At 43.5% G+C, this 14,071-nt stretch overlaps 1 protein-coding gene across 1 annotated transcript in view; it reads right to left on the bottom strand.

The window, feature by feature from the left end:
• Window positions 1-11,928, bottom strand: part of MYH11 (myosin heavy chain 11) — a 101,302-nt gene extending 89,374 nt beyond the window's left edge. Inside the window, exon 1 of the mRNA XM_084640777.1 lies at window positions 11,779-11,928. The gene's annotated coding sequence lies outside the window, so the exon portion shown is untranslated. The remainder of the gene's footprint in view (window positions 1-11,778) is intronic.
• Window positions 11,929-14,071: the final 2,143 nt, after the last annotated feature.

Here is a 14,071-nt window from a genome sequence, read left to right as displayed (position 1 = left end):
ACTTCTTATGTAGTCCCTGCACCCATGTCTGCCCAGGCGTTCCTGGCCGACGTGGCCAGGAGCACCTCAGACATGACGATGACGGCTATCAGTCCTACTGCACCGTCTGCTGCCACAAGGCAAGGGGTTGCTGCTGCTGTGTAGCAATGCAGTACCACGTCTGCCAGCACCCAGGAGACATATGGTGACGGTTATCTGAGCGGGCTCCGTGCTTGCCGTGGTATGGCGTCTGCACAGGTAACTCAAGAAAAAAAGCGCAAAAAGATTGTCTGCTACTGCTTTCACGGAGGGAGGGAGGGAACGGGGGCCTGACGATATGTACCCAGAACCACCCGTGACAATGTTTTAGCCCCATCAGGCATTGGGATCTCAACCCAGAATTCCAATGGGCAGCGGAGACTGCGGGAACTGTGGGATAGCTATCCACAGTGCAACACTCCGGAAGTCGACGCTAGCCTCGGTACTGTGGAAGCACTCCGCCGAGTTAATGCACTTAATGCACTTAGAGCATTTTCTGTGGGGACACACACATTCAAATATATAAAAACGATTTCTAAAAAACCGACTTCTATAAATTCGACCTAATTTCGTAGTGTAGATATACCCTCAGTGTTGTGTGTGCTGGGTGGGAGTAGAGAGAGGGGAATGATTGTGGGGAGAGTGAGAAGCAGAGGGGCCAGGCATGCAGTATGAGGCCATGTCTACACTACAAACTTTGGTCGACGCAAGTTACATCTGCATAAAGCCACCACAGTTGTTATATCACTTGTGTGTGTCAGATCTGGTTTCTTATGTTGACGCTGGGCACACTCACCAGGAGTGCTTGTGTCAGTGCACAGTGAGGTGCACAGTGGGAAAATATCCTGGTGTGCCACCCACCATCGTCCAGTGCATGGTCTTTTGGGAAGTTCTGGTAATGCAATGCAGGGGTGACTGGGAGCAAAGGGACAACTTTCCAGCATGCAGCTGTTTCCATCCCATGTCATCTATACCCCATAATTGTTGCACCTTTTTAAAAAAAATCCCACAAACCCTTGCAGTCCACCATCTCTAACAGAAGCTGGGAGCCTGCTCAGCTCTTCACTATTGTCATACGCACTGTAAGCACAGGATGCATGATCGTCTGGTATTTACAGAGCCAGGAGAAGAATCAAAGTACATCAATAGAAAGGGCTACTTTGCTATGGTTATGCAAGTATTTGTGGATCACCAGAAATAATTCACTAACATCAGTGTTGGCTGGTCAAGGAAGTTTCATCATGCTCACATCTTTAAGAACACAGGACTATTCACAAGGCTACAAGCAGGGACTTTCTTTCCCAACTAGCAGATTACCATTGGTGATGTTGAAAAACCAATAATGATCCTGGGGGATCCAGCCTACCCCTTGTTCCCCTGGCTCATGTAGCCATATACCAGTCCCCTCAACAGTACCAAGGAAACCTTCAAGGAAAGCAAGTGCAGAATGACTGTTGAATGCACTTTTTCTAGATAGAAGGGATGCTGGTGTTTACTCACAAGATTGGATCTGAATGAAAAACCATCCCAATGGGTATAGCTGCCTGCTGTGTCCTGCATAACATCTGCAAAGCCAAGGGGGGAAAGTTGCTGTTGGGGTGGAGTGGCTGTCTGCTGAGTGTGAACAGTTAGACACAAGGGCTAGTAGAAGAGCTCAACACGGAGCTATACAGCTCAGGGAGGATTTGAAAGAGCACTTTAACAGAGAGTCACAGTAAGGCATTGTGGTACACTGTGCCCTGCTGTTTTGGGGCCAGTTAGGAACTGTGTGGTGCTTGGTGTATATCTTTGAATCTACCACTGTCAATGCACCTGTTAATTTTGCAGTGCTTGCTGTATATTTTTGATTATTACACTGTTCGTCACTTATCCTCTGAGTTGTGTCACACTTTACAATAACAAGTGGGTGCTTTCAGAACTGCTAGGCACCCTGCAGCACATGTTGTGAACTAATAAAGATGAACTATTTTCCAAATAATAGAATTTTATTCAGTAACAAAACCAGTGCAAAGAAAAATCTGTGCAACTGAAAAGCAAATATATTAAAAAAATAATAAATTAATGGAACAGAACTGTACAAGGGGAAAGACATTCATGTCCATTTTACCTACATATACAGCAACTGTGGCTTTCACAGGTCAGGGTATGTGAAGCTGTGGTTGTCTTAATGTCACCCAGGGTGGAGTGGTGGGGTAGGGATGGGGAAGCTAATGGCAGGTGGAATGTTTGGGGGTGAGTAGGGAGGTGCTGTACTGGAGTTCTCCATGAACTGCAAAGGGAGGTGAGCCTGGGATTGTTGAACCTGTAGGTCCACAAGAGTCTGCAGCACAGAGAAGCCCCATTATGTCCTGGTGTACTTCCCTCTCCTTTTCCTGGTAGGGCTCCTGGGTCTTTCTCCTGTCCACTCTTTCCTTCTCCAGGCTGTCTGCAACGTTCCCCCTCCAGACCCTTTGCTTATGGGCTGATGCAGCACTGATTTGCAGGATCTCATTGAACGTGTCATCCAGAGTCGTTATCTTTCTCCTCCTTATCTGCCTCAGGTGTTTCGCGGATGTGGAGGGGTAACCCCTCATGTCCGCATTGGCAGCAGCTACAGATAAAAGACGCAGAGGTACCATTGTCGATATAGTCACAACGGAACGCAAAAGTTAAGATTCAGATCTCCCTTCCCTTCCTCCCCTAAAGTTTTAAGCAAAGACCTGCTTATTGACACTTCTGCTTTGGAATGCATGTGCATGGCTCCATTCACAGCACCAGGCATATTGATTCTGGCCACCCAGGGGTGAGGGAAATGAGGAGGGATTTGCTCAGTTGCCTGAAACTATGAGTATAGGGCAATGGCACTGAATACTAGCACCATTTCCACAGGCAGTGGTGATTTTAGCTGACATCTCTCTCCTGAGGGTGACAAAGGCACAGACAGCACAGGGGCTGCTGGTGTTCTGAAGCTGCCCAGGCCCAGATGCGGCTAGCTTGTGTACTGTAAGGGTGCCAGCTGACGTTATCGCTGACTGCAGTGGGAAAGTCTGCGGAGAAGAAATACGGCTGCCATCCCTTCAGGAGAGCACTGCAGAGCACCTCCATGAAAGTTCCACTGAGCTCTCTGAGAAGAATTCCAGGGACACCGCTGTGCACATAAACAAATCCCTTCCATTGCCTAATTCTACAGGGGAATGAAAAGCAGGTGACAACACCATCTCTCTTTGTTGTAACATTACCTCTTCCAGCAGGAGTAAATTAATGAAAGTCAGTAACTGTGTCCTGTTAAGTTGTGGGTGCCATCTGTACATCATTGTAATGGGAAATACAATTACACTATTACCTGAGATACATTTCCATGCACTGGGCTCGCCCATGCTCAACTGCTGGGACTGACTGGACTATGGTGGAGTCTAACAGGTCCTGGCTTGCAGCACACCTGGACTCCGTGGTCGCATTTCCCCCATCCTCTGCCTCTTCCTCCTCCACCTACTCCTCATCCTCGCTGTTCCCACCAACGGCCTGTGACTCGGGCTCCTTGGAGGTATACATGGTGGTCTACGGGGTGGTGGTGGTGCAATCTCTGCCAAATATGGCATACAGTTCTTTGTCAGTGGCAGGTCTGTGGCCTGGCACCAGATTGACTGTTTGCCTCTCCCCCGCCTTCTGGTATACCTGATCCAGTTCCTTCACTTTCACATGGCACTGCTGCTGGTCCCTGTCATACCTCTTCTCCTGCATCCGCTGTTCAATCCACTCATAAATGTTCATGTTTCTACTGCTGGTCTGTAGTTGTGCTTGCACAGCCTCTTCTCCCCACAAGCCAAGGAGATCCAATATCTCCTGTCTACCCCAAACTGGAGCACGTGAGGAGCATGTAGCCGGTATGGTCAGCTGGGCAGTTGCACACAACAAAGGAGAGCAGCTGGGTGTCTTGCCAAGCTGGGCAATCAGGAAAAGGCATTTCAAAAATTTCCATGACTTCTGGTCTCTGGGACCCCTGAGCAGTGGAGTTCACAATTGTGATCGGATCTTTTACTGTCAGGCATTGTGAGACAGCTGCTGTAGGACTGCTAGGGCCTATATAAGTAACACACTTGCGCTGCATTGATCTCAGTACTTTGACCCTGGCTCAATGTCACTTGGGGAGGCGGTTTTACTGTGTTGCTGTAAGAGGACACTTATGTTGGTGGGAAACAAATTTAAGTGTAGACATATGCAAACTAAGTCAACACAAGGTGGCTTATATTGACCTAACTTTGTAGTGTAGACCAGGTCTGAATTCCCTCTTTGTTGAAAATATTGATCGATATTAATTATTCTAAACCATGTAAAAACAGACCTAGATAATGGTGATGGGCACTAAACAAGAAATAATGAGAATATGGGGAGTCAGAGGAGGAAAATATATAAGCTAGGGACAATGCTTATTTAGTCCACTTGTCACTTTGAATTGTGAGCTCTCTGTGGATAATGAGGTCACAAAGTAATGCTTAGCTGGACCTTTTCATAAACTGAACTAGGATGAAGGTATGAGTCAAGTACATGCCCAAGGTCCATGCTGGGTCTGTACTACCAATATTGCTACCCATGCTGCCTGAATTCAAGCTGGTTTAGATAGCCTAGCCATTCACAGCTTTTGCTGTGTAGACATACTGTCAGTTAGAAGGGCACCAAGACATTTAGAGGAAGGGGTGTGGTAGTTATTGGGCATGCTCAGTAGCTGTCTCTGAAACAATGCAGAAGGTTTCCATTCAGGGCAAGCAGTCTCACAGGTACCACATATTCACCATCTGAGAGCTGAGCCAATCAGAGCTCAGTGGGGAAAAGATTGGGGGATGCGGTGACACTCCTGGGGACTCAGTAGCTGAACAATGCAGGACTTTGATGCGTCTCCTGTGTTCCAGAGCCTGTGCCATTTTGAATCCAAATTCCTTATCTTGCTGGAAGCCAAGGAGACGCCAACTAATGACTCCAGGACAAGAATTGCGACTGGCCATGAGGTTGCTCAGACTACTTTGCTGAAGAGATTAAAGAGTTTGGACCTGCCATTCTCCTCTGGCTCTGAGGAGCCTATGTGATACATATGCACTTCTGATGCCACACTGCAGAGACAGAGAAGTCATCTCTGTGAAAAGATTGGAGGGGAGTGTACATGTGTAGGTGCTAAGGTATTCCTTGCACTGAAACTTACATAACAGTAACCAATTGGTGAAATCTGTATGAGAAAACCCAGTAGAGATACAACAAAATAGCTCTCTAGGAAAAGTTTTCATAAGTATTCCTATTGCTGGTAGCAAATGTCTTTCTATATTAAATGTTATAGTATGAAATTGTATTGCACTTTCTGTGCAGTTTTATTACTTGTTAAAGTCCTGAAAAGACTGAGCTCTTCCCTGTGCTTCTGCAGAGAAGTTGACTGAGGTGCAGGAAGAAGAGGAGTGTATTACCACCACACATAATACTGCTCCTCCTAATCAGTTATATTTGCTCAGTCAAGCAAGAAAATTGGTGAAGCGTTATAGGACTGATTTGGCTGAGAGACGCTTTTTAGGGGCAAGATTATTGTCATTTTGGATTACTGTGTCCGAAATCATCTAGGGAAACTGAAAGCTTTGATGACACTAAAATGACATGATCATAGGTTTATCACTTTTATTTCTTTTTTGGAGGTTTTACACAAAAGATCGACAGAAAAAATAATGTGTAATTAGTGTATATAATTCAGATTTTCAATGCACCACTTTAAAATGAGTAGCAAAAGCCTGCCACATCCCTGTTTCTTGTTAATTCAGAGCTAACAGAGATGAAAGACAAATAAGATATCTTGTTATCTAAATATTTTCTGGGTGCATACTAAAATGCCAATGTAATAATTAAATAATTAGCAAAAGAACAAATTCCTAGACTGCATTCCAAAAAAGGATGGAAACAAACGATTGCCAAACACTACTTCAAACCATTTTAATTCTGTTGCAGTCAGGGAAGAGCCAGATTAAGAAAAAGGTCAAGAGAAAAAAAGAAAGTTAAGAGTTTAGCAGCAGACTCAGACTAACTCTGATATCCATGACTGATGAAGCCAGCTTAATTTACTCTTCCCATACTATTTAGATAGTGACAAATCATCTGTCCAAGGATAGATATGCACACAAGAAGTGGACAGAAAAAATGTAACAAGCCTGAAACTAGTCTTGGAACAGTAGGCCTCATCTAATGTGGTACTCAAAGAGGGCTGGTATAAGCTGGGATGCTGTACCAGCATCCTGTACCCAACTCTAATGGCACTCATGATAAAGCAGCTGCAGTACAGCTCCTTTCCTCAGCTGAAAGTTGTAGCTGCTTTGCTTACTCCCAGCCAGCAGCTTCTTCCAGCACTCTGGTTGATGACCAGATGTCAGCAAGTGGCTGAGCTGGGGATGGCAAGCACAGATAGTTGTAAGCCGTCTCCCCTAGCCCACCACACTCACTCCAGAGCGGGGTGAAAAGGTGGCTGTTTGGTTTGCTTTCCTGCTCCAACAGGTCAGAAAAGAGGTCCCCAGTCAGGTTCCTTGCGGCTGCACCAAGGAAGACAAGGAGGAGTTAAAAGGAGGAAAAGTCAGGGAGGAAAAATGGGAGAAAGGGAAGAAAACAGCCCAGAGACAAAAGGCAGGTCTTTCCCTGGTGAGAATGAATTGAATATTCACAGTATCCAAACAAAAAGTTTGGAGCGAGTTCAAAGACCAGAGTGCTATGGACCACTACAGTCAACCAGTGAGACTACACACAGCTAACCAAAACAGTCCTCACCTGGAAGGAGATGAGAGTCACCGTGAACATAATTGCACAACAATTTTCTGTTTGGCAAAGTGGACACACACTTTAGTATCCAAGTGTCACATGGATCTCTGGGAGTAACATGAATATTACAGTTTAAAGAAAGACTGGGATTTTTAGAGGAGCTGAAGGGGGTTGGATGAACAAGTCTAATTGAAATTGAGTGGAAATTGGTCACCTAACTTCTTTAGACTCCTTTGGAAATCTCAAACTCCACTAAATGACTTTCCTCTAAATGTCTTGTTTTCCTGACACTAGCATTGTCAGAAGAATGAAAGATGGAAAATTCACCCACTGCATCTTGGCACCAGCTGAACCCACAGAGGGGCATAACAGTTTTAGTCTATTTATTCACATAGATTAAGAAAAAGTTCACATCTCCCTTCCTTACTGTGCCTAAAAACAAGTGTTGACAGAAGTCACAAGCATTTTACATGCAGCACAGAATGATACACAGAGAAAGAGGTCTATCCCATTGAACTATGTTCTCCTGTCTCTTCCGATACTTTTCATATGTGAGCTGATTGTTGCTATTGATTCTGGAAGAGTTTTGGCATGCAGTTAATGACTGCTTTGATTTGTTACACAAGAGAGCCAAATTCCACTCTGCGTGAGGCTCCCGCTGAAAAGTACCCAGAAGCTTCAGACAGTGCAGAATACATTGACTTCAATGGGAGGTGCATGTATGTATCCAAGAGTAGGATTTGGTCTACAGTCAGGAGCTCTTGTGTAAGGCAGCTCATGTTAAACTTTCTCGCTGCACCCTTTATGTGTCAAACTTATAGGAAAGTAGATTACGGATAAACAGGACTCAAATTAACCTACATTTTTCCCTCCTCAAAAGACATTTATTAATCCACCGCCGCACTCCCCCAGGTTCTCCAGGTGGTTTCTTTTCTTCCTCCCATTCATGAGCCCTTGATCTCCCACCCGTGTAAGGCAACCCAGCCCACCCAAGCAGGCAGCCAGTAGTCAGCCATCAGCTGTGTGCTGCCATTTGATTCTCCTATGAGACCCACTGCTCGTTTCAAGCACCCTATGACCCCAAGGCTTGGCCCCATAGATCTTGCCTTAATCCATGGCTGCAATTGGGTGCTAAAACAAATCAAACTTTTATATTGTGTGATACAGCATGGCCAGAGGGCAGCAGGAGAGTGTTAGGAGGGAGCCTTACTCCCTGTAGAAGGAAGAAAGTTTGCTATACATTAATTAAAGCACTTGAAGCCAATTAAAGCACCTGAAGCCAGTCACCTGATAAAAACTCCCTGCTTCAATCAGACAAGGGAAGGAGCCGAAGCAGAGTGGATTGGTGTTGGAGTAGAGAGCAGTTTGGAGGGAAACAGAGGAGAGTTTGGAGAAGTGCTGCGGTGGGCTAAGAAGAGCAAGACCCTAGGTAAAGGGATACCTGGTTTGTGCAGAGGGAGGGCAGCAAGCCCCACAAGCTGAAGGGCAGGAGAGAGAAGTAGCCCAGGGGAAGAAACCGCTAGTTCAAGTGGTTTACCGCTATCTGTAGGGCCCTTGGGCTGGGACCCGGAATAGAGGGTGGGCCTGGGTCCCTCCCTCTTCACTCCCCTCCTCTAGGACACTAGTGGGGCAGTTAATACCCCAGTTTAGGGGTAAGAAAGGGTGCCCTGAACCCTCCCCATGAAGAGAAAGAATGAGACCCATCAAAGTAGTGCTGGCAATTTGCCACAATTTGAACATTGGTCTTGCCACAATACTATATGTACAATTATACATAGTGATGTGCTGTAGGGCTCTTGTTAGAAATCCCCACATCAAATTGCCCAGGTTGTGATAGAATCTCCCCCATTCTGGCTGCTGCTCAATCAGTCCTGCTAGAGATGACATCTCTGTAGTTCACAAAACGTTTCTGAAGTGTGAATTTTTTGCCTTTGGAATGCACCAATCAGCAGTATAAAGGAGTGCAGAATATATATTTGTACACAAACACATGTGAAAATGTACCCCTACGTTCTCAGGAGAGGATTTTCTTCCCAGCCCCAGATCATTTCTCCATGGTCTTCATTGCCCTTCCGCACTTTATTTCAAACGATGGAATCTGACTGCTGTGCTTTACAATAAATATACACAGTGTACATTGTTCTTGGAGAAAAGTATAAACATTTCCAGGAAGTGCAATTAATTAAAACTTTGTTGATCAAGTGGCGTTGCTGCCCTGGTCCTGGCTAAAAGAGACTCTTTTTTGTTTAAATGGGAAAGCAATTACTCCTCACCCCTCTTTTCTACAGCACATGCCTCCCAGTATAAAAGGCTTATCACAGGCTTAGGGGAAATATTTGTTAGATTAGTGGCTGCCCATCACCACTTGCACAATATGACTTCCACAAACAACTTCTGTCCTCATAAGGAGTATTGGAACAGAGAACACAGCAAGTAACCAGCTGTTTGGCCCAAATTTCATAATTTCTTGTGCTACGATAACTCCTTAGAAAGATCTTTCCTATCTCTCCCTCTCTTTTTTTTTTTTTTTTTTTTTCCTGAGCGGGGAGCTGGGGAGTGGGGAAGTATTTTCACCCCCCAGGCCCTAAACAGAGCCGAACATAAAGAATATTCTTAATATTCCATGGCTCTGAAGCTGCACTTAACAGCCCATGCCTGGCATCAATTAAAGCATGGGCAGGGGCATAATAGTTTGTTTTCTGACAGGATGAGGTTTAGCAGCTATTATCGCACTCAGAATGCAGGTGACACTGATGTCAGTAAAATCAAACATGAGGTGCCACGCTGCTTTGTTGTCAACCTCCCAACACGTGAAATTCACTAGCCTCAATATATCCAATTTTTTGAAGCAATCAGCAGTAGTGTAGTAGGAGTGGGGGACTGGGAACCAAGAACTCCTGAATTCTAATATTGGCTCTCAGACTTCTCCTATGAGACACAATCTCTGAATGTCCATTTCCCACATGAACAAAGAGGATATTAATATGTATGTTAATTAGTTAAGTGTTAATTTATTAATAGCTTTAACTTCAACTTCTCTTGAGCTGGTTTTAAGCGCTAGTATTTTAACTGTTTCATATCGCTCTTTCTTCTAAACTCTCCATTTAATGAAATTGTCAGTACTGAAAAACTTAGCTTCTATTTTTCTTTTAATTACTTTGATTGCTTGGCAGACTTTCCAGTCTCTTATAATTCAAGTTATTACATAACACTGATTGGGCAACTGACAGCTAGCTAAAGATTTCAAAGAAATCAGAATGATTGCTTTATCTCAGGTTATTACATACATTATCAACTGTAGAAAAAAAGTTAATCGACCAGTTTCCTGCCAAATTTAACTCCACTGTCTGCAGAAGTGAATTTGCCTCATATTACTCTGGAATATGGATGTTTGTTCACTAGAATATAAGCAGCATGTACTGAGCCATCTTTTAATTAGAGCAGTAAATGACAAGGTCTAGAGAAGCTGTCCCTAATTTCTTATAATATGAACAGGTTTAAAAGAAAAGCCAGCACATACACAACTAACAAATCATAGTAATTTGTAAAGAGCTCTGGATCCACTGCATACATCCATGCATGATGCTACCATATATGGTCATGTTCTTCTCAATACTAACTGTTCCACAAAAATGTAATGATAACAAATTCAAAACAAATACCTTTTAGGGAATAACATGTCCATTGCAAATGTGATTAAAAAAAAATCATTGTTTACAGCCAGAGCAGTAACATGCACTAAATTAAAACTACCACTCCATCCAGCTTTTAGCTTTCCAGTAGTTAATATTCCAGTCGTTCATTCTTTTGGTTTCAGTGGTTGAGGTTTAAAAGTGATGTTGACTATTAGTAGTTCAGAATATTGACCCTTTACAAAGTACATTCTTAGGAGCTGATAGCTAATGGAAACTTTTGAATAAGATACAATGTGCTTTATTTAAAAAAATGAACATTTTTTGCAATAAAAATATGGGTTACAAAATATCTAACAGTGAAATAACAAATCAGGTTTACTGACTTTTCTATCCCAGGTTGGAAGGTCATATTTTAATTAATTAAAAAAATGATAATATAAAGTCAGTGAGATTTTTTTTCTTCTGGGATACCAATGATGCTTTCTATACTGCCATCTACTGACTTTTTTCTTTATTCACATCACTTTTATTACAAATTTGAGTTTATTGCTTAGTTTCTTCCTCTCAAGGAAAAAAAAAATCTTCAGACCTACGCAGATAAACTTTACTAACAGTGAAGAAATCTGATTTAGCAGTGCCTTTTCTTTATTCTTAACATGCAAATCTATGTTGTTATTTATGTAATAATAAAGGTGATGCTTTTCTTTCGTATTTTAAAAGGTATTTTTTGCTACGCAATTAAGCATAAAATTTGCAAAGCTAATTATATTTTAATCAGAAATACATTTACCAGTATATTGTAATCAACTAAATATTAAAACTACGTTATTTTATATATTAGTATTGAAAACATATAAAGAAAACCTACTGCTGAACTCCTACTGTATCTTTTACTAAAGCATCTTTACTGGATACATATTTAAAGTTAATTAGTGCTTGTGCCTGTCATTGTCTGGAAAAGGTGCCATAGAATTGTCAAGTATTATTATATTACACACATCTACTGTGTATTTCTCTACATCTCTATGTAAACAGATGCAGCTATGGCAGTGATATAAAACAAATTCTGAATTTCTCACACCACTTGGCAATTTTGAGTTTACCATGATCTTTCAGTGAATTTTAAACTGAATGCTCTGTTTGCAACATGCAGATCAGGTGTAAGCCAATCAAGCATGTTTTGTAGGTCTGTCACAATACAGTTTAAGTAAAGCAGCAAGTGTTTGTAACCTGAAAGTAATTCACAAATAAATTGCTTTTGCAAAGGTACACAATAGCTTAGATTGCTAAAAGTAACTATGTTAGAAACATCTGTTCACTACCAGCTCCCTCCCCCGGCAGGAAAGTCCTCAGTCACTGTAGTACTTACAAATATCCAAGTAGGGAAGCAGAGTGTGAATTGGAGAGTCTGGAACCTGTACAGCTAACAACTGGAACAGTCCAAATCCTCTCTGGCTTTGCAGCCTCCCTATATAGAGGAGGAGAATCTGGTCAATGGGGAGGGGCCCTAGAAACCACCTCCTGCTGGAAAATCCTCAGTACCTAGGCTAAAAACGAGAGATCGTCAGTCAAGAACCTCGTTCCTGGAGGGGCCCAGTTCAGGGCTGAAGACTCTTCCCCCCAAACTTTCCCTTAGTATTAACAAACACAAAAATCCAAACAGAATTATGTCCTGGGTGTCGCCCCTTATTTCCTGACATCCAATTGCACCTTGTGCAATAGCTCTAGGAGGTGCCTGAAATTAACAGGGTTGTTTCTTTTGCCACTTCCCAGAATGGAACTGGTGTGTTGGACCAAGCAAATGAGACACTTTAACCCCTTCCTGCCCTTACATAAACTATCTCCTCATGTATGCCTCCCAGATGGGGGTCCAGCAAGAGGGGAAAGCCAGATCATGGGTAGCTGTAGTTGAAATCCCATTACAAAAGCCTGTCAGACTATCAGCCTGTTGATGTGGCACTAAGATGGGTTCAGTATGAGTTGTTTGGGAGCGGGAGGTTATTTCCAACACAGCAGCGGTGAGGGGGTGGAGGTCTTTCTCTGTTGCCTTGTGTTTATGTAACATTTAGAGCCTGGGGCTGTTTTAAGCCTTGTCTGTCTCTGGGGCATAATAAGGTTATTTTTCCCAGCTCCCCACCAAGTTTGAAGAAGTTGGTCTTGCTTTTTGCAGCTCAGCCCAGTTCCTGAGAAAGTGTTGTAAACAACTTATCTATATAAAAATACTTCCCTCTGTCCATAAAAGGAAGAAGAGGACTGTTAAATGGCTTGGGCAATGGTCCCTACGATGTAGTGGAAAGAACAGGGGGCAGGCACCAGCTGCTGGGGGAGTGGAGGACAAGGTGCTTGGAGCCAGCCTTGGGAGTGAATCTGGTCCTTGTCAACTCCTCTGAAACCTTCAGTCCTCAGCTGCACCCCCCCAACCCCAGTAGCAAACAGTTTTGTTCAGCAAGACTGGTGCATGGGAGACATCCCAAAAAGGGAAAGCTAGGATCCTCCAGGAATTCCCATCAGCATACCGGATATGAAATACTGAAGCTATCCGCACGCTGCAACAGACTAAATATGGTGCACAGAGCTACCCAGAGAGCCAGAACAGAGTGCTGGCTGAAATGGCATTTATTGACTTCAAATAGTCCCCTCCGTCCCCTGAAATAACCCCCTCTCCCTTGGGAATGATGGGCATCCTCCGTGAAAGGAGGCTGGGCTGTTCATCTTTCAAATCATTAGGACTAAAAACCAGTGTTTCCTAGTATGATGAATAAAGATTCATAGATTCAAAGGCCAGAAGGGACCACTTTGATCATCTAGTCTGACCTCCTGTATAACACAGGCCAGAGAACTCCCCCTAGGATAATTCCTTTTGAACTGGAGCATATCTTAAAAAAAAAAAGTCTAATTTTGATTTAAATATTGCCAGTCATGGAGAATTCACCACAACCCTTGGTAAATTGTTCCAGTGGTTAATTACCCTCACTGTTAAAAGTGTACAGCTTATTTGCAGTCTGAATATAGCTTGAACTTATAACCATTGGATCATGTTAAACCTATCTTTGCTAGACCGAAGAGCCCACTAGCAAATATTTGTTCCCAATGTAAGTACTTACAGACTGTGATCAGACCCCTTAACCTTCTCTTTGTTAAACTAAATAGATTGAGCACCTTGAATCTATCCTTATCTATCCTAACCCTTTAATCATTTATGTGGATCTTTTATGAACCCTCTCCAATTTTTCAACATCCTTTTTAAATTGTGAACACCAGAACTGGACACATTATTCCAGCAGTGTTTGGCTCCAGTGCCAAACACAGAGGTAAAATAATCTCTTTACTTCTATTTGAGATTCTTCTGTTTATGCATTCAAATATTGCACTAGCCTTTTTGGGCTACAGTGTTGCTCTAGTACAGGGGCGGGCAAATTTTTTGGCCTGAGGGCCACATCAGGTTTCCAAAATTGTATGGAGGGCCGGTTAGGGGAGGCTGTGTCTGTGCCTCCTATCCGACCCCCCCACTTCTCACCCCCTGATGGCTTCCCCAGGGACTCCTGCCCCCTCCTCCCTGTCCCCTGACCACTCCAGAACCTCCCACCCCTGACTACCCCCTGCCACCCCATCCAAGCCCCCTCTCATTCCTGACTGCCCCCCCGGGACCCCTGCCCCATCTA

This window comes from Lepidochelys olivacea, assembly GCF_965140295.1.
Source record: "Lepidochelys olivacea isolate rLepOli2 genome assembly, chromosome: 10".
In the NCBI taxonomy this organism is placed as follows: Eukaryota; Metazoa; Chordata; order Testudines; family Cheloniidae; genus Lepidochelys; species Lepidochelys olivacea.
This window is presented reverse-complemented; position numbering and strand designations above follow the sequence as displayed.